General features: G+C 38.8%; 1 protein-coding gene across 7 annotated transcripts in view; it reads left to right on the top strand.

Moving 5' to 3' along the window:
- Positions 1–26,682, top strand: part of BMPR1A (bone morphogenetic protein receptor type 1A) — a 143,038-nt gene that overhangs the window by 53,988 nt on the left and 62,368 nt on the right. Inside the window, exon 2 of one of the 7 annotated variants that reach the window (XM_086381151.1) lies at positions 4,009–4,068. The exons of the other annotated variants lie outside the window; for them this stretch is intronic. The gene's annotated coding sequence lies outside the window, so the exon portion shown is untranslated. The remainder of the gene's footprint in view (positions 1–4,008; positions 4,069–26,682) is intronic. 7 annotated transcript variants of the gene reach the window in all.

The following is a 26,682-nucleotide window of genomic DNA, read 5'->3' as shown; positions in this document are numbered from 1 at the left end:
CACGTTAGAAAATTGTTCTCTTTAAAATGAAATTGTATGGGTAGAATAACTTATTCTGATCTTACTGCCCTAGCCATAACTCTCAAAGCATAATAATAATTACAATAATGTTATAGACTTACTAAAATAGCTACATAAAACAAAAAATATATATTCAGTGTTATCTTTAATAACAATTTACACCAGCCATTTTCTTTATGGTTTCTGCTTTTGATGTCAAATTTAGAAATTCCTTCCCCATTGCAATATTTTCAAGTTCTTTTATAGTTTCACATTTTACATCTTAACCTTTCATTTTTCTGAAATTAATTTTGTTGCTTGAGGTAAAAGGATCCAATTTAGTTTCCCCCCAAATGGTCAGCAGATTTTCTCAACACCCCTATTTATTTCAAATGCTACTTTTATTCAGTTCAGTTCAGTTGCTCAGCCGTGTCTGACTCTTGCAACCCCATGGACTGCAGCACGCCAGGCTTCCTTGTCTATCACCAACTCCTGGAGCTTGCTCAAACTCATGTCCATTGAGTTGGTGATGCCATTCAACCATCTCATCCTCTGTTGTCCCCTTCTCCTCCTGCCTTCAATCTTCCCAGCATCAGGGTCTTTTCTAATGAATCTGTTCTTTGCATCAGATGGCCAAAGTATTGGGGTTTCAGCTTCAGCAGCAGTCCTTGAAATGAATATTCAGGACTGATTTCCTTTAGAATGGATTGATTGGATCTCCTTGCTGTCCAAGGGGCTCTCAAGAATCTTCTCCAACACCACAGTTCAAAAGAATCAATTATTCGGCACTTAGCTTTCTTTATAGTCCCAACTCTCACATCCATACATGACTACCGGAAAACCCAAAGCTTTGACTATATGGACCCTTACGAGCTCCAGTGGCTCAATCGGTTAGCGCGAGGTACTTGTAAGACTCCATGGACCTTTGTTGACAAAGTAACATCTCTGCTTTTTAATATGCTGCCTACGTTTGTCATAGCTTTTCTTCCAAGAAGTAAGCATCTTTTAGTTTCATGGCTGTAGTCACCATCTGCAGTGATTTTTTTTTTTTTTTTTTTTTGGAGCCCAAGAAAATAAAGTCTGTCTCTGTTTCCATTGTTCCCCATTTGTTTGCCAGGAAGTGATGGGACCAGTTGCCATGATCTTCATTTTTTGAATGTTGAGTTTTAAGCCAGCATTTTCCACTCTTCTTTTATATTGATGTAGCTTTCAGTATAATTTAATACTTGGTAAGACAAATCCTTCTTTGTTACTTTTCCAGAAGTTTAGGATACTCCACAGTTTATTTTTCCAAATATCTTTAGAGTCCTTTCTGTCTGATTCCATTCAAAACCATGTTAACATTTATTGATAGATTTAGGTAGAACTTATATCTGTACAGTCTGTAGTTTTCTAACTCATAAAATGATACATTCTTTATTAGTCTTCTTTATTTTTAGGTGATGTGAAAGATTATTTTTTCATTTTGTAAGCTTTTGTTAATATATGAAAAAGTTGTATATTTAAGCTATTCATATGTTTAACTCTTAGTTTTAATAACTTCATTAATTCTAATGGGAAAATTTTTAACAGTATATCTTTAAATAAAGATAACTTTGTTAAATCAACTTTACTTGTGGTTTAGTTGACATTAAAAGCACTTATAAGGTAGTGCATTGAGTTTGGCTAGTTTTTTATATCACATGATTTTTTTTTTACAGTGCAGGATGAATGTTTGATGATTTCTTCAGTCTTTATTTGGTGAATAGCAGTGAATAATTCAAACATTTGTGTTCTTTAAACATCTTTATTTGATGAAAGTATATCTCAGATGTCTGTGAAAATATATTAGCCTTATGTCTTGTAGGTGTTTTTTGTTTGTTTTACTATTTTAATTCTTTTGTTTGTTTCTGCTTAGGATAACAGAGAATTATTTTCTCCCAGCTCTGGAGGCTAACCAGCCAAAATCAAGTTGTTACTTGATCCACGAACCCTCTGAGGGTGCCAGGGAAGGATCTTTTCTAGGGCTCTTGCCTAACTTCTTGTAGCCTCAAGCATTCATTGGGTTGTAGATGGCCATTTTCTCCTTATCTGTCTTCACATGTTTTATATAAATTTCCCCCATTTATAAGGACACAAATCATACTGGATTCAGGTCCACTCTAATGACCTCATTTTAAGTGATGACCTCTGTAAAGACAATATCTCCAAACCAGGTCATATTCTGAGGTATTGGAGGTTAAGATTATAACATGTAAACTTAATACATTTATGTTTTTACTTTTTATTTTGAAATTGCTTCTTACTTAGAAAAGATGCAAATAGCATAGTAAAACTCCTGTATACTATTTACGTAGATTCATCAAGTTTTAAAATTTTCCCATATTTGCATTGTTCTCTGGTTCTCTGCTTCCTTCTTTTACCTAATCTACTGCTGCTGCGAAGTCGCTTCAGCCGTGTCCGACTCTGTGCCCCGCCGTAGACGGCAGCCCACTGGGCCCCAGTCTGCATGTACACAGTTTGTTTCTGATGAGCTCTCTGAGAGAGTGAAGTTGTATGTATTTTACCCTTACTATTTTAGTTTCTGTTTTCTAAAAACAGTGATATTTTCATATGTTCACACTTAGGTTATCGAATTCAGGAAATTTAACTTGATACAGTACTTTAATCTGTTACACTTCTGTCTGTTACCTCTATCTCAAGTCTTTAATTTTAGAATTTTTCTCCCCTCCCTGTAGTACAGGATTCAGTCTGGGGTCACATATTGTTTTTGTTATCATGTCTTTTTTAACCTGGAACAGTTACTTAGTTGTCCTTTGTCTTCCATCACAGTAACATTTTTTAAGAATGTAAGCCAGTTATTTTATACAGTATTCCTCAATTTGGAGTAACCTGACATTTTCTCATTATTAGATTTAGGTGATGCATCTCTGGCCAGAATTCTACATAAATGACAATGTTTCTTTTCTCAGGCTGCCACATTCAGAAGTGTGATATATCTGACCTTACTTGTCATTAATGTTGGTTTTAATCACCTGGTCAAGACGTTGTATTTCCCTCTTTACAACAAATAAACAAACTGTGGGGAGATACTTGAATACCATGCAAGTTTCTTACTTCCCATAAAATTCTCTACTCCCCCTCTAAAGGTAACTGGTCTTTGCTATTTATAGTTGTATGGAAGTTTTCCAATTTCATCACTTACTGGACATTAATCATTTTGCATGGCTTCCCTGTGGCTCAGCAGTAAAGAATCTGCCTGAAATGCAGGAGACATGGGTTTGATCCCTGGGTTGGGAAGATCCCCTAGGAAGGAAATGACAATCCATTCCAGTATTCTTGCCTGAATAGAGAAGCCTGGCAGGTTACAGTTCATGGGGTCACAAGAAAGTCAGACATGACTGAGTGACTAAAATCAACAGGAGCAAGCATTCTGCATTATACTCTAAGAACCCACACTGTCTTATGTCTTTATCTGTCTAGCTATATCAATATGGACTAATGGACTTCTACTTTATTCAGTGGGTTATAATCCATTATAACTCTTATGTTCTTTTGTTGTTATTTGCGTTTAATTTTTTAAAATTTAATGCAATTTTAAAGTTAACTTTTCACTTACAGTTATTAAAAAACTTTGACTATGTTCTCAGTGTTGTATAACGCACCCTGGAGCTTGTCTTACACCAGTGGTGTGTGCCTCCCAGTCTCCTACGCCCATACTGCCCCTGCCCCAGTGCCGCGGGTGCCACTGGCTTGCTCTCTGTATCTGTGAGTCATCTTCTTTTTTTGTCATGTTCACTAGTTTGTTGTATGTTTTTAGATTCCACAAAAAGTAATATCATATAGGATTTGTCTTCTATCTGACTTATTTCATTTCACATAGTACCCTCCAAGTCATAATGTTGCTACAAGTGGCAAGATTTTGTTCTTTTTTATGGCCGAGTAGTATTCCATTGTGTGTATGTACCACGTCCTCTTTATCCGTCCATCTACAACCTTTATGTTTTTTTGATGTTTGTATTGTTCCAGGTTCTGATACTGGGAGTCCCTTCATCCTGGCCTGGAAAATCCCATGGACGGAGGAGCCTGGTAGGCTACAGTCCACGGGGTCACAAAGAGTCGGATATGACTGAGCAACTTCACTTTCACTTTCATTTTCATCCTGGCTCTGGTGTCTTTTGGATGTGGCCTTGTCATTTTTGTGTGCTCTTCTTTACTTTCTGACATACTGATGTTCCAGGCTCACATTGGACCTTCTGTGCCCTTATCTATGTCTCTCAGGAGGCTAGGTTTCTCTTAATGGAGAAAAAATACATAGAAACCAAGATACGGGCATTAGTTATTTTCATTGGTCCTGGGTGACATTCACAAATTCATTTACACTTCAGTTGAATAGGCATAAGCCAAAGTAAGTTTACTGGTATTTTACCAACAAAACAAAGAAACACAAAGTCTTCTGTATTCTGTGGGTTAATGCAGATAAATTATTTCTCACCAGTCATTTACATTTTATTTTGTTAGAATTCGACTGAAAAAATGTTGGCATTTCTTCAAGGATTGTGTCCCTGCATGTTTCCAATTGCACATGGTGGTGGCAGAGTGAAGTGTGCCTGCTTACGAGCGAGGAAAGTGCACGTGACTCCCGGAGCTCCGCCAGGCTTCTCTTAGAGCCCTCTGTCAGCTGGCGACAGTGTCCACAGAAACTTACAACTTGCATCCCATCTATTCTTGAAAATGTGTCCTTTCATTTCACTTAGTTCGAATTAGTCTTAAATGTCCCTTGAGAATTCTTCTTTGACTCATTTCCTGTTTAGAAGTACATTGTTTAAATCTTCAAGTATTTTGAGATTTTTCAAGTATCTTTCTGTTTTCAATTCTAGTTTAATTCCTTGATGGTCTGAGAAGAGATAGTTGTATGATTTCTGTTCTTTTAAATTTGTTAAGGTATGACCCAGAATGTGGCCCGCTTCAGTGAACATTCCATGTAAGGTGATAGGACTCCAGGTTTTCTTTCTTTTTTTTTCTTTTGACATTTATAATAGTTCATTGCACTGTCTTCTTGGTTGCATGGTTTCTGTGAAGTCCAGTGTAATTCTTATCTTTGCTCGTCTATAGGTAATTGTTTTTTTCTTCTATTTTCTTTCAAGGTTTTTTCCTTAATACTCTGTTTTCTGTAGTTTGAAAATGATGTATGTAGATACAGTTTTTTGGTCACTTACCCTGCTTGGTGTTCTTTGAACTTCCTGGGTCTGTGGTTTGGCGTCTGATATTAATTTGGAGAAATTTTCAGTCATTACTGTTTCAAGTGTTCTCCTGTTCCTTTCTTTTTTTCTTCTCCTGCTTGTATTCCTTTTATGCATATGTTACATCTTTTATAGTTGTTCCATAGTTCTTTGTTATTTTTTGTCTGTTTTTTTGGGGAGGGTTGTTTGTTTACATTTCAATTCTGGAGATTTTTCCTGACCTAATCTGCAAGCTCAGAAGTGCTTTTCTCAGCCCTGTCTAGCCTACTAATGAGTTCAACCAAGGCACTCTTTATTTTTGTTATAGTGGTTTTTGTTTTTTTTGTTATAGTGGTTTTGATTTCTAGTATTTCGTTTTGCTTCTTTCTTAGAATTTCTGTCTCTCTGCTTATGTGATACATCTGTTCTTGCGTATCGTTTACTCTGCCCATCAGGGCCCACAGCATATTATTAAGAATAGTTGTTTAAATTCCCAGTCTAATAATTCCATCATCTCTGCTATATGAGTCTGGTTTCTGATGTTCACTCTGTCTCTTCACTGTTTTTTGCCTTTAGTGTGCCTTGTAATTTTTTTCTTGCTAAACCACATGTAATATACTGGGTAAAAGGAATTGCTGTAAGTAGGCCTTTAGTAGGAGAAGGCAGTGGCACCCCACTCCAGTACTCTTGCCTGGAAAATCCCATGGACGGAGGAGCCTGGTAGGCTGCAGTCCATGGGGTCGCAAGAGTTGGACATGACTGAGCGACTTCCCTTTCACTTTTCACTTTCAAGCATTGGAGAAGGAAATGGCAACCCACTCCAGTGTTCTTGCCTGGAGAATCCCAGGGACGGGGGAGCCTGGTGGGCTGCTGTCTATGGGGTCACACAGAGTTGGACACGACTGAAGTGACTTAGCAGCAGCAGCAGGCCTTTAGTATTTGCCAAAAATGTCTGTATAGTCACAGTTATGGTTTTTCCAGTTGTCATGTATGGATGTGAGAGTTGGACCATGAAGAATGCAGAGCGCCAAAGAATTGATGCTTTTGAATTGTGGTGTTGGAGAAGACTTGAGAGTTCCTTGGACTGCAGGGAGATCAGACCACTTAATCCAACCCTGAATATTCACTGGGAGGGCTGATGCTGAAGCTGAAGCTCTAATACTTTGGCTGCCTGAGGCAAGGAGCCAACTCATTGGAAAAGACTCTGATGCTGGGAAAGATTGAAGGCAAAAGGAGAAGGGAGGACAGAGGATGAGATGATTAGGTAGCATCACTGACTCAATGGACATGAATTTGAACAAATTCTGGAAGATAGTGGAGGACTGAGGAGCCTGGCATACTGCAATCAGTTGGATCCCAAAGAGTCAGGTATGACTTAGTGACTAAACAACAATTGTGTTAAGGTGTGGGGTGAGAGGAAGTGTCCTGTAGTTCTCTGGTTAGGTCTCTCTCAGTGATCCTGTGCTTTTGGACTATAGAGCTCACTTTTCTAGTGAGCTTTTGTCTTTGGACTTTGAACTTCACAAGTGCTTCTTAGTTGTTTTATAATTAAATTTTATTTCCCCTTTCCCTGACATGGAAGGCTAGACTGGGCTAGAATTTGCTGTTTCCCTTCTTGGCTCACTAGACTGAAGAAACCCAAGTTTCAACTCTGATCAAATAGTTTTTCTTGAAAGGCAAGTCTTGTTAAGAATGTACAGAATGCTCTGGCATATTTCAAAATGGTATTTTTCCTGTCCCCTGGTTTAATCACATCTTTTCCTCCACTGTTCACTGTGATGACCTGATAGAGCTGGAGGTTAAAAAACTCACAAATGTGGGAGTCCCCCATGACTGGGTCACTTAAAAGAATTTTTAAAATTCTGAATTACCTTCCTGTCTTCTCTGAAGGTGGTTTTCCTCCTCCCACCCCCCATTCTTTTCTATTGTTAGGAACTCAGTGGATGGATCTAAACACATTTGATGGCATTCAGTCCATTGCGATTCTTAGACTCAGCTATCCCATCTTTGGCCATTAGGAGTCTTCACTTTGGCTCCGGAGTCCTTTTGATGTGACTCAGATAGTTACTGATTTGCTTCTTTACCTTTTAAAGTAAGACATTCCAAGAACATCTTTGAAATTTTCTGCCTCAAACATGGAATATCTCCATGAAGCCTGGTTTATTTGGTAGGAAATGAAACTTCATAGTTGCCTTTTGGACTCTAGGAGTGCTCGTTGCTGCTTACTTGTTCTGTGCATCCAGGTCTTTTCAGTGGATCATGCAAGAAATAGAAATTGGGGATTCTGGTTTTCAATGTTACAAGAGTAATAAGAGTATTCCATAATTACTCATTTCTTTTATCACCTATTATATATCTGACAGCTTCATAATAATAAAACTTAAAGTTTGATCAACAGTATTACTGAAAAGAGTTAAAAACAATTTTTTCATATGCTCTCCATTTCTATTGTATAGTTAGTTACGCAGTATATATTATCAGGTCATATAGCTATTAATATTATATACCACTCTTTTTTCCTTTTCATCTTCATTTAGCTTACAAGTAACAATTAGTGCTTACTTCAGTCCTCATGTTAATATTCCTCTAATCCTGTTAATTCTTTGATGCTCATTCTCTGGATTTCTCTAGACTCTTGAGAACAGAATTCCCTGGGTTTTTACATGATGATAATATATATTGTTTATACTTGAAAATTCGTTTAACTGGTTATAAAATTCTTGGATCTCATTTTCTTTCCCTGAATATTTTACCTTTTCTTGGCATAAAGTGTTGCTTTTAGGGAAAAAATCTGTTGGTAATGTGGTTTTCTTTTAAATTATTTGACATTTTGGCCTAGGTGCTCAAATAGTACTTCTTTTTCTTTTAAATATCTAATAATTTTAACATAATATGTCTTGGTGTTGATTATTTTGTGTCAGTATTCTCTAGTATGCATTGTATACCTTGAACATATTGTTTCAAATTTTATTTTAGAAAATTTTCTTCAATTACTTTTTTGTATTTTAGTATAGTTTTTAGTATGTAGTTCGCTTTTTGTGATTTTCTTCAGTGATGATTGTTATATAAAAAAGTTAGAACAGTTTTTGTCACTTTCCCTAGAGTCCTTCTATTTCATTTCTTTTTTGACTTTTTAAAAAATTAGATTCCTTTTCATTTTCTTTTCCTTTTTAGTGGCATTACCTGTTGTGTTTATTCACTCATACGTTCCTTTGTTTTTAGTCTTTATAAAAACTTAATAACATAAAAGTTTTTATTTTTAAAAATTCAATTTTATTGAAGTATAGTTGATTAATAGTATTGTGTAGGTTTCTGGTGTATAGCAAAGTGACTCAGTTGTATGGGGTCACAAGAGAGACATGGCTGAGCGACCAAACCACGGCATCAATGGTGTATGCATATGTATGTATATGTGTATGTTTATACAGCATGTATAGTCTTTTTAGATTATTTACCATTGTAGTTTATTGCAAGATATTGAATATAGTTCCCTGTGCTATATACATAAGACCTTGTTGTTTATTTTACGTATAGTAGTTTGTACAAAATTTAAAAAAAATTGAATTCAGATTCTTTGAGTCATGTTCTCATTTCTGAGTTTCTCCAGTTGGATGTGGTTTCATGCCTTATGATTTTCTTATTATTTTAGCCTTTTAGTAGTCTGTGTTTTTTTAATCACTTCTGTGTTTCTGCTCTTCTGATATGCTTTAGTTGTCTGTAGGGGTATCATTTTGTTCTGTATTTTTTTTTCTAATAACTTGTATGAGATTTGACTCTGGACACAAAACGACACATGGCTCGTTTTGGAATCAGTTTTCCTGAATTTTTTAGAAGGCATACAGTGATTCAGGAGAGCATTTTGGACTTGATAGAATTGTTTTTTCTTATGTTTGAGAATTTGGTTAATTGCCTTCTGAGATCTCCTGGTTCTCTTCTCACCCCTTTTATGGGAGCCTTCTCTTTGTGTTGTTTCTTTTGTACTTTTCCTTTTCAATTTGTGTTCAGTCTCAGCACTTTTTCTTTCACTGGGAGGCTCTGTCCTGCAAGGGAGGCCTGGTTGGCTACTTTCCAAGTTCAGAGAGATTTATCTACCACATCATCCTCAAACTTTATGCAGTATAGCTCCTTTGCTGTCATCTACAGTTGGATTGATCAGCTCTCCCACTGTCCCCAGTTTTACTTGTATTTTCAGATTTGCCTACTGTTCTTTCCAGTGAGTATTTGCTCTTTGGCTTGTAGGGGTTCACGTTAACAAGATAACCATTTTTCATCCCTGTCAGGATCCCAGAATTCCAGGCATCGGTTTTATCTAACATTGTAGTGAGAGTTCAGGCTTAAAAACAGGTTTAAAAATCTTCATAAACGCAGTTACAGCCTAGAGTCTAGGGCTCAGGCTATCGGCCCAGCACTTGTCCTCACAGCTGAGCACCTGTGGTAAGATCAGTGCTGTTTCACTTCTAGTTCTCCTTTTGTTTCAGGCATATGGGAACATTTAATTCCTTTGTTTCCTTGAAGTTAGGTGGTATCATGTGACTGGTTCTGGCCAGTGGACTTTGAGGGGAAGTGTGTTATTTCTGTATTGACATAGTGAAAAGTCCATGCAAGAGTCTCTGGCTTCTCTTTATCTGGAAGTAAATATCTAGCCATGTGTTTCATTTAATACAAGAACAATGGTCAGCCTGGGTCCTTGGCTGACTGTGAAATAGATCCAGCTTCCTATGTTGGACATTTCACATGAAATAGAAGTAGACATTTGTCGTGCTGAGTCATTGAAATTTTGGAATTATTTGTTTCACAGCATAACTGTACTCTTTTAATATGGAGCATAACTTAGACTGTACTATTCTAATATGGTAGCCACTAGCTTACTCCTTGGAAGGAAAGTTATGACGAACCTAGATAGCATATTCAAAAGCAGAGACATTACTTTGCCAACAAAGGTCCGTCTAGTCAAGGCTATGGTTTTTCCTGTGGTCATGTATGGATGTGAGAGTTGGAGTGTGAAGAAAGCTGAGCGCCGAAGAATTGATGCTTTTGAACTGTGGTGTTGGAGAAGACTCTTGAGAGTCCCTTGGACTGCAAGGAGATCCAACCAGTCCATGCTGAAGGAGATCAGCCCTGGGTGTTCTTTGGAAGGAAATGATGCTAGCTGAAACTCCAAGACTTTGGCCACCTCAAGCGAAGAGTTGACTCAATGGACAAAATTCTGATGCTGGGAGGGGCTGGGGGCAGGAGAAGAAGGGGACGACAGAGGATGAGATGGCTGGATGGCATCACTGACTCGATGGACATGGGTTTGGGTGAACTCCGGGAGTTGGTGATGGACAGGGAGGCCTGGCGTGCTGCGGTTCGTGGGGTTACAAAGAGTCGGACATGACTGAGCGACTACACTGAACTGAGCCACATGTAGCTACTGAGCACTTAACATATGGCTAGTCCTGTTTGAGATGTGCTTTAATTGAAAGTATATGTCAAGTTTGGAAGTTTTATCTATGAAAAAAGAAAGTAAAATATCTTGTTAGTAATTTTTACATTTATTATACTGAAATAACATTGTGGATCCATTGGTTAAAACAAAATCTGGAGACAGTGTTGTCTCTAGGTATACCACAGATTCTCCTCATTTTGAATGGTGTGGTTTAATGTGCCTCCTAACTGTGAAGAAATTGTTTTATTTTTTTTTTCCAGTAATTTCTTTTATGGTCTTGTGATAATTAGGTAGATGATTTCTGCTTGTTCTGGAAAATTAGTCAACCCAGTTGCTTTCCAGTGGTTTTTTCCCCACTACTCCTCACTTCTCTCCCGATGCCTAACCCCCGCCCTTTCACTTATTAAAAATGACCGCACTCTGTTTCTTGGAGGGTTCGAAGGTGCCAAATACAAGTTCTGTAAATTTCTTCTCCTGACCTCAGAGATCTCTTTTTATGAGATCTCCTCTTCTCTTTCTCTCCTCTCCTGTCTCACAAAGATTTCCCCTTTTAAATCTTTGTCCTCGGAGACCTCCCACCCCTTGTCTATTTTGACATCCACCCTTCACAGACTATTTCCAATTAGATTAAAATCCTGATCAAATTTCCTTGAAATTGAAAATACACCAGCAAAATCTTCCCTTGACACTGTTAGTACCTTGAAGCTATAGACTGTTCTTCTCATCTCTGAACTTCTCAAAATGATAGCCTAAACCCGCATGGCTTCTGTCACTTTGTTTAAACGTACTTCTTCCTTTCCATTGCCATTTGCCTGCACCACTTCCCTTGAATTTGTCAGCGACCCATTTAGCAAATTTAACAGCTTCTTGCATGTTTTTTTTTAATTACTGGTGCTTTCTGGAGTATTTGAAATTGTCACTATCTTTTTACTTTTTTTAAGAACCTCACTTTAAAAAATTTACCTTGCAATGCAAAATGTGGAAAATACAGAAAAATATAAAGAAGGTGATCATCCACTGTAATGTCATCTCTCAGAGATACCCAGTGTTAAATTTGGGACCATATCTATTCCATTGTTTAAATGCATTAAGTAAAAGAAGGATCATACTGTGTCTGTTGTTTTGATATCTGATTTTTTTCTGTTTTAATATATTGTTACTGTCCTTATTCTTCTGTAGTACAATATAGTAACCACACAGATTGACAGTGTTAAATTGCCCAGGTAGAAATCCTGGCTCTAGATACTCACTAGCTGTGTGATCTTGAGCAAGTTGCTACTCTGGGTTTCAATTTCCTCGTCTGGAAAATGAAGATAGCATTCTTATCTAATTCTTATCTATGGCCTGGGGTTGCTGTAAGTAATAAATGAGGTGTAGGTGTGTGTGTGCACATGCATGCTTAATTGCTCAGTTCTGCCTTACTCATTGTGACCCTTTGGACTGTAGCCTACCAGGCTCTTCTGCACATGGGATTTTTCAGGCAAGAAATATGGAGTATGTTACCATTTCCTTCTCCAGGGGATCACCCCAACTCAGGGATCAAACCCATATCTCCTGTATCTCCTGTGTTGCAGGCATATTCTTTGCCCAGTGAGCCATCAGGCAGTCTAATAAATGAGACAGTATATAAAAAAGAATTCTTGGCACTTAATAAACATTGACAGTCATAATAATATGTGAATTTACTATACTTTATTTAAATTATTTCTGTTTTATTTCTTTTGCTATCATTAAGATTATTATTAGACCATTCATAAAGCTAAATACATGTCATGATTTTTTGGGTAGATTTTTATTAGTGAAATATGAAATCTTTCATATTTCATGATTGTTCCCACTAGCCCAGCAATTTTAGTAAGAGAGATTTTCATATTTCACTGATAAAAATCTACCAAAAAAAAAAAATCAATTCTGACAAAACATGGTCCGCTTTAGACGGGAATGAGAAGCCAATTCAGTATTCTTGCCTTGAGAACCTCATGAACAGTATGAAAAGGCAAAAAGGTGTAACACTGAAAGATGAACTCCCCAGGTCTACGGGTGCCCAATACGCTACTGAAGAAGAGTGGAGAAATAACTCCAGAAAGAATAAAGAAGAGTTCAGTTCAGTTCAGTCGCTCAGTCGTGTCCAGCTCTTTGCGACTTCTTGGACTGCAGCATACCAGGCCTCCCTGTCCATCACCAACTCCCGGAGTTCACTCAAACTCATGTCCATTGAGTCAGTGATGCCATCCAACCATCTCATGCTCTGTCGTCCCCTTCTCCTCCCACCTTCAATCTTTCCCAGCATCAGGTCTTTTCAAACGAGTCAGCTCTTAGCATCAGGTGGCCAAAGTACTGGAGTTTTGGCTTCGGCATCAGTCCTTTCAATGAATATTCAGGACTGATTTCCTTTAGGATTGACTGGTTGGATCTCCTTGCAGTCCAAGGGACTATCAAGGGCCTTCTCCAACACCATAGTTCAAAAGCATCAATTCTTCGGCACTCAGCTTTCTTTATAGTCCAACTCTCACATCCATATGTGACTACTGGAAAAACCATAGCTTTGACTAGATGGATCTTGTTGGCAAAGTAATGTCTCTGCTTTTTAATATGCTGTCTAGGTTGGTCATAACTTTTCTTCCAAGGAGCAAGCATCTTTTAATTTTGTGGCTGCAGTCACCATCTGCACTGATTTTGGAGCCCATAAAAATAAAGTCTGTCACTGTTTCCACTGTTTCCCCATCTATTTGCCATGAAGTGATGGGACCAGATTCCATGATCTTAGTTTTCTGAATGTTGAGTTTTAAGCCAACTTTTTCACTCTCTTTCACTTTCATCAAGAGACTCTTTAGTTCTTCTTTGCTTAGCCAAAGTGAAAGCAATGCCCAGTTGTGGATGTGACTGGTGATGGAAGTCAAGTCCAATTCTATAAAGAACAGTATTGCATAGGAGCCTGAAATGTTAGGTTCATGAATCAAGGTAAGTTGGAAGTGGTCAAGCAGGAGATGGCAAGAGTGAACATCGACATTTTAGGAATAGGTGAACTATAATGGACGGGAATGGGTGAATTTAATTCAGGTCACCATTGTATCTGCTACTGTGGGCAAGAATCCTTAGAAGAAATGGAGTGGCCCTCACAGTCAACAGAGCAGTCCGAAATGCAGTACTTGGGTGCAATCTCAAAAGCAACAGATTGATCTCTGTTTGTTTCCAAGGCAAACCATTCAATATCACAGTAATCCAAGTCTATGCCCCAACCACAAATGCTGAAGAAGCTGAAGTTGAACGGTTCTATGAAGACCTACAAGACTGCCTAGAACTAACACCCCCAAAAGATGTCCTTTTCTTCATAGGGGATTTGAATGCAAAAGTAGGAAGTCAAGAGATACCTGGAGTAATAGGCAAATTTGGCCTTGGAGTACAAAATGAAGGCAGACAAAGGCTAACAGAGTTTTTTGGAGAGAATGCACTGGTTGTAGCAGATACCCTCTTCCAATAACACCGAGATGACTCTACACATGGACATCTCCAGGTGGTCAATACCGAAATCAGAATGATTATATTCTTTGCAGCCAAAGATGCAGAAGCTCTATACAGGTAGCAAAAACAAGACCAGGAGCTGACTGTGACTCAGGTCATGAACTCCTTATTGCAAAATTCAGATGTATTTTGAAGAAAGTAGGGAAACCATTAGATCATTCAGGTATGACCTAAATCAAATCCCTTACGATTATATCAGTGACAAATAGATTCAAGGGATTAGATCTGATAGAGTGCCTGAAGAACTATGGACATTGTACAGGAGACAGGGATCAAGACCATCCCCAAGAAAAAGAAATGCAAAAAGGCAAAATGGTTGTCTGAGGAGGCCATACAAATAGTTGAGAAAAGAAGAGAAGTGAAAGGGAAAGGAGAAAAGGGAAGATATGCCATCTGAATGGAGAGTTCCACAGAGTAGCAAGGATACATAAGAAAGCCTTCCTCAGTGATCATTGCAAAGAAATAAAGGAAAACAAAAGAAAGGGAAAGACTAGAGATCTCTTCAGGGAAATTAGAGATATCAAGGGAACATTCATACAAAGATGGGCACAATAAAGAACAGAAATGGTATGGACTTAACAAAGGCAGAAGATATTAAGAAGAGGTGGCAGGAATACACAGAAGAACTGTGCAAAAAAGATCTTCATGACCCGGTTAATCACCATGGTATGTGATCACTCACCTAGAGCCAGACATCCTGGAATTGAAGTCAAGTCAGCCTTTGGAAGCATGACTACAAACAGAGTTAGTGGAGGTGATAGAATTCCAGTTGAGCTATTTCAGATCCTAAAAGCTGATCCTGTGAAAGTGCTGCACTCAATATGCCAGCAAATTTGGAAAACGCAGCAGTGGCCACAGGACTGGAAAAGGTCAGTTTTCATTCCAATTCCAAAGAAAGGCAATGCCAAAAAATGCTCAAACTACCGCACAATTGCACTCATCTCACACACTAGTAAAGTGATGCTCAAAATTCTCCAAGCTGGGCTTCAGCAATATATGAACCGTGAACTTTCAGATGTTCAAGCTGGTTTTAGAAAAGGCAGAGAACCAGCGATCAAATTGCCAACATCTGTTAGATCATCAAAAAAGCAAGAGAGTTCCAGAAAAACGTCTACTTCTGCTTTATTGACTACACAAAAGCCTTTGACTCTGTGGATCACCATAATCTGGAAAATTCTGAAAGAGATGGGAATACCAGACCACCTGACCTGCCTCCTGAGAAATCTATATGCAGGTCAAGAAGCAGTAGTTAGAACTGGACATGGAGCAACAGATTAGTTCCAAACTGGGAAGGGAGTACGTCAAGGTTGTAAATAGTCACCCTGCTTATTTAACTTATATGCAGAGTACACTATGGGGAATGCTGGGCTGGATGAAGCACAAAGTGGTGTCAAGATTGCTGGGAGAAATATCAATAACCTCAGATACGCAGGTTTGATGACACCACCCTTATGGCAAAAAACGAAGAAGAACTAAAGAACCTCTTAATGAAAGTGAAAGAGGAGAGGAAAGATTTGGCTTAAAACTCAACATTCAAAAAACTAAGATCATGGCATCTGTTCCCATCAATTCATGGCAAATAGATGGGGAAACAATGGAAACAGTGACAGACTTTATTTTCTTGAGCTCCAAACACTGGGTGGTAACTGCAACCACAAAATTAAAAGACACTTGCTCCTTGGAAGAAAAGTTATGACCAACCTAGACAGCATATAAAAAGCAGAGAGGTTACTTTGCCAACAAAGGTCTGTATAGTCAAAGCTTTGGTTCTTCCAGAATTCATGGATCAGTGTGAGAGTTGGACCATAAAGATAGCTGAAATTGAAAGTGGTTCAGTCGTGTTAGACTCTGTGTGACCCTGTGGACTGTAGCCTACCAGGCTCCTCCATCCATGGGATTTTCCAGGCAAGAGTACTGGAGTGAGTTGCCATTTTCTTCTCCAGTGGATCTTCCCAACCCAGGGATCAAACGTGGGTCTCCCTCATTGTAGGCAGACGCTTTACCGTCTGAGCCACCAGGGAAGCTTAAAGATAGCTGAGTGCCGAAGAACTGATGCTTTTGAACTGTGGTTTTGGAAAAGACTCTTGTGAGTCCCTTGGGCTGGTCAAACCAGTCAGTCCCAAAGGAAATCAGTCCTGTGTATTCATTGGAAGGGCTTATGCTGAAGCTGAAGGTCCAGTACTTTGGCCACGATGTGAAGAACTGATTCATTTGAAAAGACCCTGATGCTGGGAAAGACTGAAGGTGGGAGGAGAAGGGAACGACAGAGGATGAGATGGTTGGATGGCATCACTGACTCGATGGACATGAGTTTGAGCAAGCTCCAGGAGTTGGTGATGGACAGGGAATCCTGGCCTGCGATAGTCCATGTGTTCAAAGAGTCAGACATGACTGAGTTACTAAACTGAATTGAATCCCAGATGGCACAGTGGTAAGAAATCTGCCTGCTAATGCAAGAGACATGAATTCCATCCCTGGTCTGTAAAGTCCCCTCAAGTAGGAAGTGGCAACCTGCTCCAGTATTCTTGCCTGGAAAACTCCATAGACAGAGGAGCCTTGCAGGCTACAGTCCATGGGTTTGCAAAGAGTCAACACAATTGCGCACACACATGCACACACATTCTAAGTGCTGTACCTACATTGATTCCTTTGAGTCTCCATTCAGATACATGTAATTATTCTGTCTTACATATTCGGTACCAGGGAGGTTGAGCCACTTGGCCCAGACTTTATTTTCTTGGGCTCCAAAATCACTGCAGATGGTGACTTGCAGCCGTGATATTAGAAAAACGCTTGCTCCTTGGAAGAAAGGAGCAAACCTCGAAAGCATATGAGAAAGCAGAGAGATTACTTTGCCAACAAAGGTCTGTATAGTCAAAGCTATAGGGTAGTTATGTGCAGATAGGAGAGTTGGACCTTAAAGAAGGCTGAGCGCCTAAGAATTAATGCTTTTGAACTATGGTATTAGAGAAGACTCTTGGGAGTCCCTTGGACTGCAAGAAGATCAAACCAGTCAATCCTAAAGGAAATCAGTCCTGAATACTCATTGAAAGGACTGATGCTGAAGCTCCAATACTTTGACCACCTGATGTGAAGAGCTGACTCACTATAAAAGACCCTGATGCTGGGAAAAATTGTAGGCAGGGGGAGAACCGGCAACAGAGGATGAGATGGTTGGATGGCATCAGTGACTCGATGGACATGAGTGTGAGCAAGCTCCAGGAGATGGTGATGGACAGGGCAGCCTGGTGTGCTCCAGTCCATGGGGTTGCAAAGAGTTGGACACGACTGAGCGACAGCAACAGCAAAGTGTTGGAGCCAGGTTTCTAACCTGGGTACTTAGTTTGGCTGCAGAGTCCTTGTCCTTAACCATGTGTTCTTCTCTTTATCCTCTGCTTCTTACAAGAATGATAGATTGAGTTCAGAAATCTTGGCTGTTGGGATTTCTGTATTAAGAAGGACTGGAATCTTTGATGCTTGATTGTGAGAACTAAAACTAGTATGATATCTGCCGTGGACATTGGCTTCATAGATGCCTGGTTCCGACCATGCGTTGATCATTAAGCTCCATCACTCTAGAATCTGGGCCCCAGGTGGCACAGTGGCCAGGCACAGTGCAGCCTCCCAGCCCCGAGCACCCCAGCTCTCCCAGTAATACGGCCTTCTGAACCTGTACCCCTCCCTCCTTGCCCACTATCAAACCTGACCAGTCCTCAGAAGGACCACTTTAAATTCAGCCCACAGTGATCTTTCCACCTCTGAAGCAAGTTTGATTTTTTTTTTTTACTTCTCAGTTAATCGTCATGTATGGTAGTATTGTCATCTGGTATTATTGTTTAAGATTTAATATATAATGGCTTGACTTCTGAAGTTGATGAAATATTGCTTGCCAGCAGGGAACTGTGTCTTGAATGTTTTAAAATTTACTATAGTGCCCTCAGAAAGTATTATATTATCAAGTAATCTTTTATTTCTCTCTTTCAACCTCACATGCCTGTTGATAATAGAGCTGTTCTCTGAAGTTCAAACATACCTAGCTTCACAAACTTAGTCCCTAAAGTATAGGTGTGTTTTGCAAGAGGGTGGATAGTCCATAGTCAGGCTGTTGGATTATATGCATTATATTGAGATAATTGCTTCTGATTTTCTGTCTGAAAGTTCAAAACCTGCTGTTGCTTCTTTTTAAAATCTTGATTGCCCTGGTTGTTGCTTATCCTGCTTACAACCCCCTTCCTTAGGTATGTGACTCATGATTTAAAAGACAGTGTTGTCTGGTAATTAGCTCTGTACCTCTCATCACATAGAGATGAGAACTTAAATGCAAGCTTCCCAGCTAAAACTTTCTTCTCTGTATGTTTACCCACCCGTGAACATGTAGCAACACTGTCCCTTTTGAAGGAAATACCTGTAGTCCACTTCCCACCCCTGTTGGAAATGATTAGTTTGCATATGCCTGTACAAGTGATGAATTTTATATGATGTTAAATTCTCTTAATTGAAAATTTTGTTTTCTATAGTTTCTAGAATGTCATTTATTTAGTTTCATTGATGCACACATTTGGATGAATGACAATTGAATATTTAATAAAGGTAGTTTCAAGTTTTTAGTAAATAATAATAAAGCCAAATATTGAACACAGGTTAATAGGATTAAATTCTGACGACCAGTACATCTTAGGTAATAGGATGGTTATCCATTTTCATGATATGTAATTATTTTTTTAAGGAAACTATCTATGTTTTAAAGGAATTCATTCCATCCTTACTTCCTTGTCTTAGTAATCCTGAAAAATATGGGTGTACATTCATTGGGAAGAAGATCTGAGAAACAGATTTTAAAACATTCGTTTTTAATTGAAGGATAATTGCTTTACAGAATTTTGTTTTCTGTCAAACCTCAACTTGAATCAGCCATAGGTATACATATATCCCCTCCCTTTTGAACCTCCCTCCCGTCTTCCTCCCCATCCCACCCCTCCAGGTTGATACAGTATAACATTCTTCTATTGGCTAAGTAGGATGCTTTAAAATCCTGTTGGTATTAGCAGTATCAGAAACTTTGCAACTTATAGTATAACTGAGTTACTAAACAAATTTTTTAAAGCCCATATGCCTTTGAATTGATTATAATACTCTGTTTATGAAGCACAGCTGTAATTCTCTGGTCTGTTAAGCTAAGTGTAATTTTTCATCTTGTTGAACAGCTTACAATTTATAGGAAAAAAAGTTTTAAAATGTACTAATGAAAGTTAAGATCTCTGGGACTTCCTTGGAGATCTGTCAATATTTGATTTTAGTAATGTCTGTCCTACTGACAGTGAAAACTGAAACCTATGTGTAAAATTACAACTTGTAATGTATGAAGTCCCTGTTTTTCCCCAGTATTGTTTTTTTTTTTTTTTTTTTAACTTGGCTCAGTTTTCATTCCAGTCCCAAAGAAAGGTAGTGCCAAAGAATGTTCAAACTACTGCACAGTTAACCATACTTACTTCAGATTAAACTAAAATTTTTACTCTAAAATCTGTCCTGTATACAAAGGTACGTATGATGTAGATGTACATTTTACAGAGTTTTAATAAAAAATGAATGTCTGTCCCAATCTCCTATCTCAAGAAATGTGATGGCAGCTTCTGAGATGCCCATGGCTTTTCCCTCCCAGAGGAAACCGTCATCCTAAATTATTAAATACTATTCTGTTACTTTTCCTTACGGTTTTCCACTTTTGTATTTTTCCTTTAGGATACATTTTCCTAGTGTTTCCTGTTTCTGAGTTTTATGTGAATGGAGTCATATTGTATATATTTATTCTTAGACTTGTTTTTTTGTGTTCAACATTATGGTTTCGAGATTTCATTCATATTGATACTGTTATCTGGGGTATATTCATTTTTACTACTATGTGGTAATTTTATATGAACATACTAGAATTTATCCATTTTACTGCTGTTGGACACTTAGGTTTGCTGTTAAGAAAATGCTGCTGTAAATATTCTGTACATGCTTTCTGGCAGATGTGCAAAAGGTTTCCCAGGTTATGTATACACTTTGAGGCAGGATTTTGGGGTCTTGGGTATATACACTGTCAGTTTTACTTGGTAATGGCAAAAAAAAAAGTAAATCTCCTGAGCAGTTGTACAGTACGCCAAATAAAGAATTCAAGAGGAACAGGTTTGTGAGAAGATGGAAGAACAAAAGAGTAAGTTCAGTTTCAGTATTTGGAGCTTAGCAATTTGTTAGAAATGTTGAGCAGCCATCTGAAACGTGTTTATAGTTTGTAGCTCCACTCATCTTTGTTTTTTCCTGAGTTGACTCATTCAGGTGTCTCGTCTTTACCTTCTCCTTGAAGTGATCTTATAAAAAGTGTTACATTATCACAGCATAAAGGTTATTTGATCATAATAGTAGATGTGTTCAGTTTTTATACCTTCAGTCTCATGTGGTCATATGGAGCCTTTTATTTTTATAGACTTCAAAGCAGAGCTGTGTTAAGCTAGTATGGGGATGATGTAAAGGAGAAGTAAAGAGAGGGTACTGTTGTTATACGAGCAAACGTGCATTCCAGGTAGCTGTTAGCAAGGGGAAGAAAATAAGAAAAACTGGGCATGCAAGCTAAAACAAGCGGACAAGCAAGTAAATGAGTAAATAAACACGACTCTGTTTTGGGACCATTTAGTAAATAGCATTATGAAGCAAATAGCATTATGTATTAATAGCCCCTGATGATTTCACTGTATTGTAGCATAACTCTGTAATTGGTGTTCATAATGTTAATTCTAAATGATCTTTATTCTTCATTTGAGAAGGTGCAACAACGCACATTTAGAAGAAGTGGTGAACCCTTAGTACTCTAGAATCAATTCCTGATGATTCCTAATAGAAATTTTATTGTTTATATGTAGTGTGGTATGTTTACCTATCACCTGAAAAAATGATCTATTGATAATCTCTCAAAATTCTACAGGAAAAAGGGTGGTGTAGATTGTTCTACTGACTGAATTGGATTTATTAAAATGAAAATATGGAAGTGGTTTTTATGCTTCATTGTCAGAATAAGGCTGCTATGAACATTCATGTTCATTTCTTTGGGACAGATGCCCAGGAATGCAGTTTGTTACATGTGAGGGTATATTTAGTTTTTAAAGAAACTTTCAAACCATTTTCCAAAGTGATTATGCCAGTTTATATCCTCAGTGGCAGTGTGTGAAAGACCTGTTTTCTTCACATTCTCGTCAGCACTTGGTATTGTCACTGGTTTTTATTCTGGCTGTTCCAGTAGCTGTATTGGTAGTATCTCAGCATAGTCTTTTTTTTCCTGTTTTTTTTGGCTGTGCCATGGCAGAGATTGTAGCTGAAGACAGCAGATTAAATACATTGAAAGCAGATTATAGCAGTCTGTGAATGTCTTCCTAAAGAATTTGGACTTCATTTTGTACATAAGTGGAAATCATTGAAAAATTTTTAAATGTACTTATATTTTTATTATTTTAGTAAGTTTTTAGGGTTGTGCTATGAATATTTTAGAACATTTCATCACCACCCCAAATTTACCACTCCTGCTCCTTGCTGGAGGCAGCTACTGCTTTGCTTTCTTGGTGTCTCAGTTTGCCTTTTCTGAATATTTTGCGTATATGGGGTCATACAGTATGTAGCATTTGGCATCTGGCTTCTTCTATTGAGCATATTTGGAAGTGCATTCATGTTGTAACGTGTATCAGCATTTTGTCCCTTTTTATTACCTGATAATATTCCACGCTTGATGATGCCACCTTTTGTTTATCCATTCACCAGCTGGTGGGCACTGGGATCATTTCCAGTTCTTTGCCATTGTGAGGAATCTGCTGAGAACATCTGTGCATGTCTCTATGGGGAGAGGTGGCCCATGGCATGTGGGATCTTAGTTCCCTGGCCAGGAATGGAACCCACAGCACCTGCAGTGGTAGCTCAGAGTCTCAACCACTGGACTGCCAGGGAAGACCCTGTATGCTGCTGCTGCTAAGTCGCTTCAGTCGTGTCCGACTCTGTGCGACCCCATAGACGGAAGCCCATCAGGCTCCACCGTCCCTGGGATTCTCCAGGCAAGAACACTGGAGCAGGTTGCCATTTCCTTCTCTAATGCATGAAAGTGAAAAGTCAAAGTGAAGTCGCTTGGTCGTTCCCGATTCTTAGCAATCCCATGGACTGGAGCCTACCAGGCTCCTCCGTCCATGGGATTTTCCAGGCAAGAGTACTGGAGTGGGTTGCCATTGCCTTCTCCGAAGACCCTGTATACAAGTCTTTAAAGTGAAAGTTGCTCAGTTGTGTAACTCCTCAGATTGTAGCCCTCCAGGCTCCTCTGTCCATGGAATTCTCCAGGCCAGAATATTGGAGTAGGTAGCTGCTCCCTTCTCCAGGGGATCTTCCCAACTCAGGGATCAAACCAGGTCTCCTGCATAGCAGATGGATTCTTTACTGTCTGAACCACCAGCGAAGCCCTATGTAAGTCTTTATACAGACACTTATTTTCATTTCTCTTGGGTAGGTTCCTATGGAGGGAATTTTGGATCTTGTGGTTAATTTATGCTTACATTTAACTTTTTAAGAAATTGGCAAGCTGTTCTCCAAAGTGGCAGCAGCATTTTGCAGCAATGTATGAGAGTTCCAATTTCTCCATGTTGTTACCAACGTCTGACGTCTGTCTTTTTGAGAATAGCCGTTACAGTGGGTGTGTAGTGATAGCTTATTATAGATTTCATTTGTGTTTCCTAATGACTTAGGATGTTTATAATCTTTTCATGAAGCACGGTTGTATTTTACAAATGTGAGTGCAGTGCAAGAGGTAAGAATGGAGATGTGCTCCACAAAAGAGGAAAGACTGCATTAGACGTGTGGAGAGCGGAGGGAGACAGATTTCAAAGATATATCAGAATGAGAACAGGCGGCATGTAATAACTGCCTCGTATAATAAATAAAGCAGAGGGATGTGGGACTAGTGACCCAAAGATTTTCATCATTGACAGTTAGGTAGATGGTGTTGTCATTAGCCAGAAAATCGAGTATGGATGCATAAACTTTTTTTTTTTGCGGGTAGATGATCGTTTTTATATTCTGTTCTTTTCACGTATCACTGGAATAAATATTTAATACAGCTGTTTAGTAGTTTAGAAATACGTATCTAGTTCAAAAGAAAGATCTGGATTGAAATATAAATTTGGGAGAGTTACCACTGTATAAATAACAGTTGAATTCATTGAAGTAAATAGTGTATCTATTCCTAAATGTCTGTATCCACTGGGTTACTTTTGATCATTGAAAACTGCATACATAATAAAAGGGTAATTTTTGTTGTTGTTCAGTCGCTAAGTCATGTGTGACTCTGTGACCCCATGGGCTGGAGCACTCCAAGCTCTTCCACTGTCTCCCGGAGTTTGCTCAAATTCATGTCCATGAGTCAGCTATCTAACCATCTTGTCCCTGCCACGCTGTTCACCTTTTGCCTTCAGTCTTTCCCAGCATCAGGCTTTTTCCCAGTGAGATGGTTCTTCAGGTCAGGTGACTGAAGTACTGGAGCTACAGCTTCAGCAACAGTCCTTCCAATGAATCTTCAGGGTTGGTTTCCTTTAGGATTGACTGGTTTGATCTCCTTAAGATCCAAGTTAATAAAATGATTCTAGGATTATTTCATTCAGGTATCAGTTCAGTTCAGTTTAGTCGCTCAGTCATGTCCGACTCTTTGTGACCACATGAATTGCAGCACGCCAGGCCTCCCTGTCCATCACCAGCTCCCGGAGTTCACTCAAACTCACGTCCATCGAGTCCATGATGCCATCCAGCCATCTCATCCTCTGTCATCCCCTTTTCCTCCTGCCCCCAATCCCTCCCAGCATTGGAGTCTTTTCCAGTGAGTCAACTCTTCGCATGAGGTGGCCAAAGTATTGGAGTTTCAGCTTTAGCATCATTCCTTCCAAAGAACACCCAGGACTGATCTCCTTTAGGTTGGACTGGTTGGATCTCCTTGCAGTCCATGGGACTCTCAAGAGTCTTCTCTAACACCACAGTACAAAAGCATCAATTCTTTGGCGCTCAGCTCTCTTCACAGTCCAACTCTCACATCCATACATGACTACTGGAAAATCCATAACCTTGACTAGACAGACCTTTGTTGGCAAAGTAATGTCTCTGCTTTTTAATATGCTATCTAGGTTGGTCATAACTTTCCTTCCAAGGAGTAAGCATCTTTTATTTTCATGGCTGCAATCACCATCTGCCGTGATTTTGGAGCCCCCCAAAAAATAGAATCATCAAAATTTTAGAGAATCAAAATTCTCCAAGCTCGGCTTCAAAAGTATGTGAACTGAGAACTTCCAGATGCTCAAGCTGGATTTAGGAAAGGCAGAGGAACCAGAGAACAAATTGCCAGCATCTGTTGGATCGTAGAAAAAGCAAGAGAATTTCAGAAAAACATCTGCTTCGGCTTTATTGACTACACCAAAGCCTTTGACTCTGTGGATCACAACAAACTGGAAAATTCTTAAAGAGATGGGAATACCAGACCACCTGACCTGCCTCCTGAGAAACCTGTACGCAGGTCAAGAAGCAACAGTGAGAACTGGACATGGAACAGTGGACTGGTTCCAAATCAGGAAAGGAGCACGTCAAGGCTCTATATTGTCACCCTGCTTATTTAACTTATATACAGAGTATATCATGAGAAATGCTGGGCTGGATGAAGCACAAGATGGAATAATAACCTCACATATGCAGATTATACCACCCTTATGGCTTCCCTGCTGTCTCAGCTGGCAAAGAATCCTCCTGCAATGCAGGAGACCTGGGTTCAATCCCTGGGTTGGAAAGATCCCCTGGAGGAGGGCATGGCAACCCGCTGCAGTACTCTTGCCTGGAGAATCCCATGGACAGAGGAGCCTGATGGGCTGCAGTCCATGGGGCTGCAGAGTTGGACACGGCTGAGCGACTGCACTGAACTGAAGTAGCATCACCTCAGACCCAGGTCTTCCGTCGGTTGGTGCGGTCGCTCCTTTTCTGCTGGGTTGTCCTCTTAGACTTTCTCTTTCCTCGTGGTCCTAAGATGGCTGTCATAGTTCTGCTTAACAATTCAAACCCAAAGTTGCCTGAAAAAAATACATATTTTCACTTGGGTGTCTTTTTTCATCAGCCCAGGAAAACCTTTCCCAGAATCTCTTCAGCAAACTTAGTCTCTTGTCTTACTGGCCAGAACTGCATCAGATGCTTATTGCTAAAGCATTCATTGGCAGGAGGAATGAAAATTGCCACAGTTGGTTCAGACTAGAACTTTTTAACCCTGGTGTTAAATATCCTTTTGTCTTATCTCTTTTGGAAGAAGCTTTTTTCTCCATGTCTTTTGGTTCTCTGCTGTGGATTAGATAGGTAAGTTTTTCTGGACAGCTTAGTTTCATATCACTGAGTTGTTCCTATTCAGTACTTCAGAGCAGCTAATATTTGTTGAAATCATACTCTATATCATTAACTGTGCTAAATTCTAGGATACAACGAAAAATAAGAAGCTTTGAGCTTGATATGAAAATATGCTTAGGCAGAAGAGTGCTACCATAGAATATACACTAAAGTTCATTTGTATTTGGGGTTTAATGCCATTGTTTTTAATCTTTAGTTTTATGAGAAAAGGCATCTTAAGTTTCAAAATCAAGCTAATATTCAATTTATAAATGAACTTTTGAAACAGAATCTATTTAAAAGTTGACCTTCCCTTTCTGTATTAAGTGGATTACATTCTTTATTATAGAAATGCATTCCAAACTTATCTAGATTATACTGTTAGAGTTACAGTAAAACTGTATAATGGTTTTCTGAAGCATAATGTTTGAGTTTTTCAGTTACTATATCAGAGGTTTTAATAGTAATAATACCTTTAGTTTAGGAGCCCTTCTGAGGTATTTCATAAAATGATTATTGTATAATTTTCAATTTTTGAAAATAGTTTTTTAATTGCAGCTGTGATGTTTATAATAGTACTTGTACAGTATGTGGGGTGCTTTTTATGAATGCTAAGAGAGGGAAATGAAGAAAGAGGAAATTTGAAGTGGTGGAAGGAAAAATATATAAGCAATATCTAATTTTGTGAATACTAAGAAGCTACTAGTTTTTGACATCTGTTACACATTGAAAAGCTATCAGCGTCCCTGATAGCTCAGTTAGTAAAGAATCTGCTTGCGATGCAGGAGAGCCCGGTTCAATTCCTGGGTCGGGAAGATCTGCTGGAGAAGGTATAGGCTACCCACTCCAGTGTTCTGGCCTGGAGAATTCCATGGACTGTATAGTCCATTGGGTTTCAAAGAGTCGGACACAGCTGAGCGACTTTCACTTTCACAAGTTGAAAAACAATCTTAAATTTTGTCTTAGACTGAGTATCAAAACCATGTTTATACTAGTTTTTTTTTCAAATCTTATTAATATAGGTGTTAATGGGTAATGTTCTAATACTTCAATATTCTTCATACTTCAATATGATATCCATAATTGATGTTTGTCACTGATGGATTCTGTGTGGTTAGT

Source organism: Bos grunniens, chromosome 28 (genome assembly GCF_055505025.1).
Source record: "Bos grunniens cultivar Pamir isolate PY7600 chromosome 28, Bosgru_T2T1.0, whole genome shotgun sequence".
Taxonomy (NCBI): Eukaryota; Metazoa; Chordata; class Mammalia; order Artiodactyla; family Bovidae; genus Bos; species Bos grunniens.
Note: the sequence above shows the minus strand (reverse complement) of the source record. Positions and strands in the feature narration are given on the sequence as shown.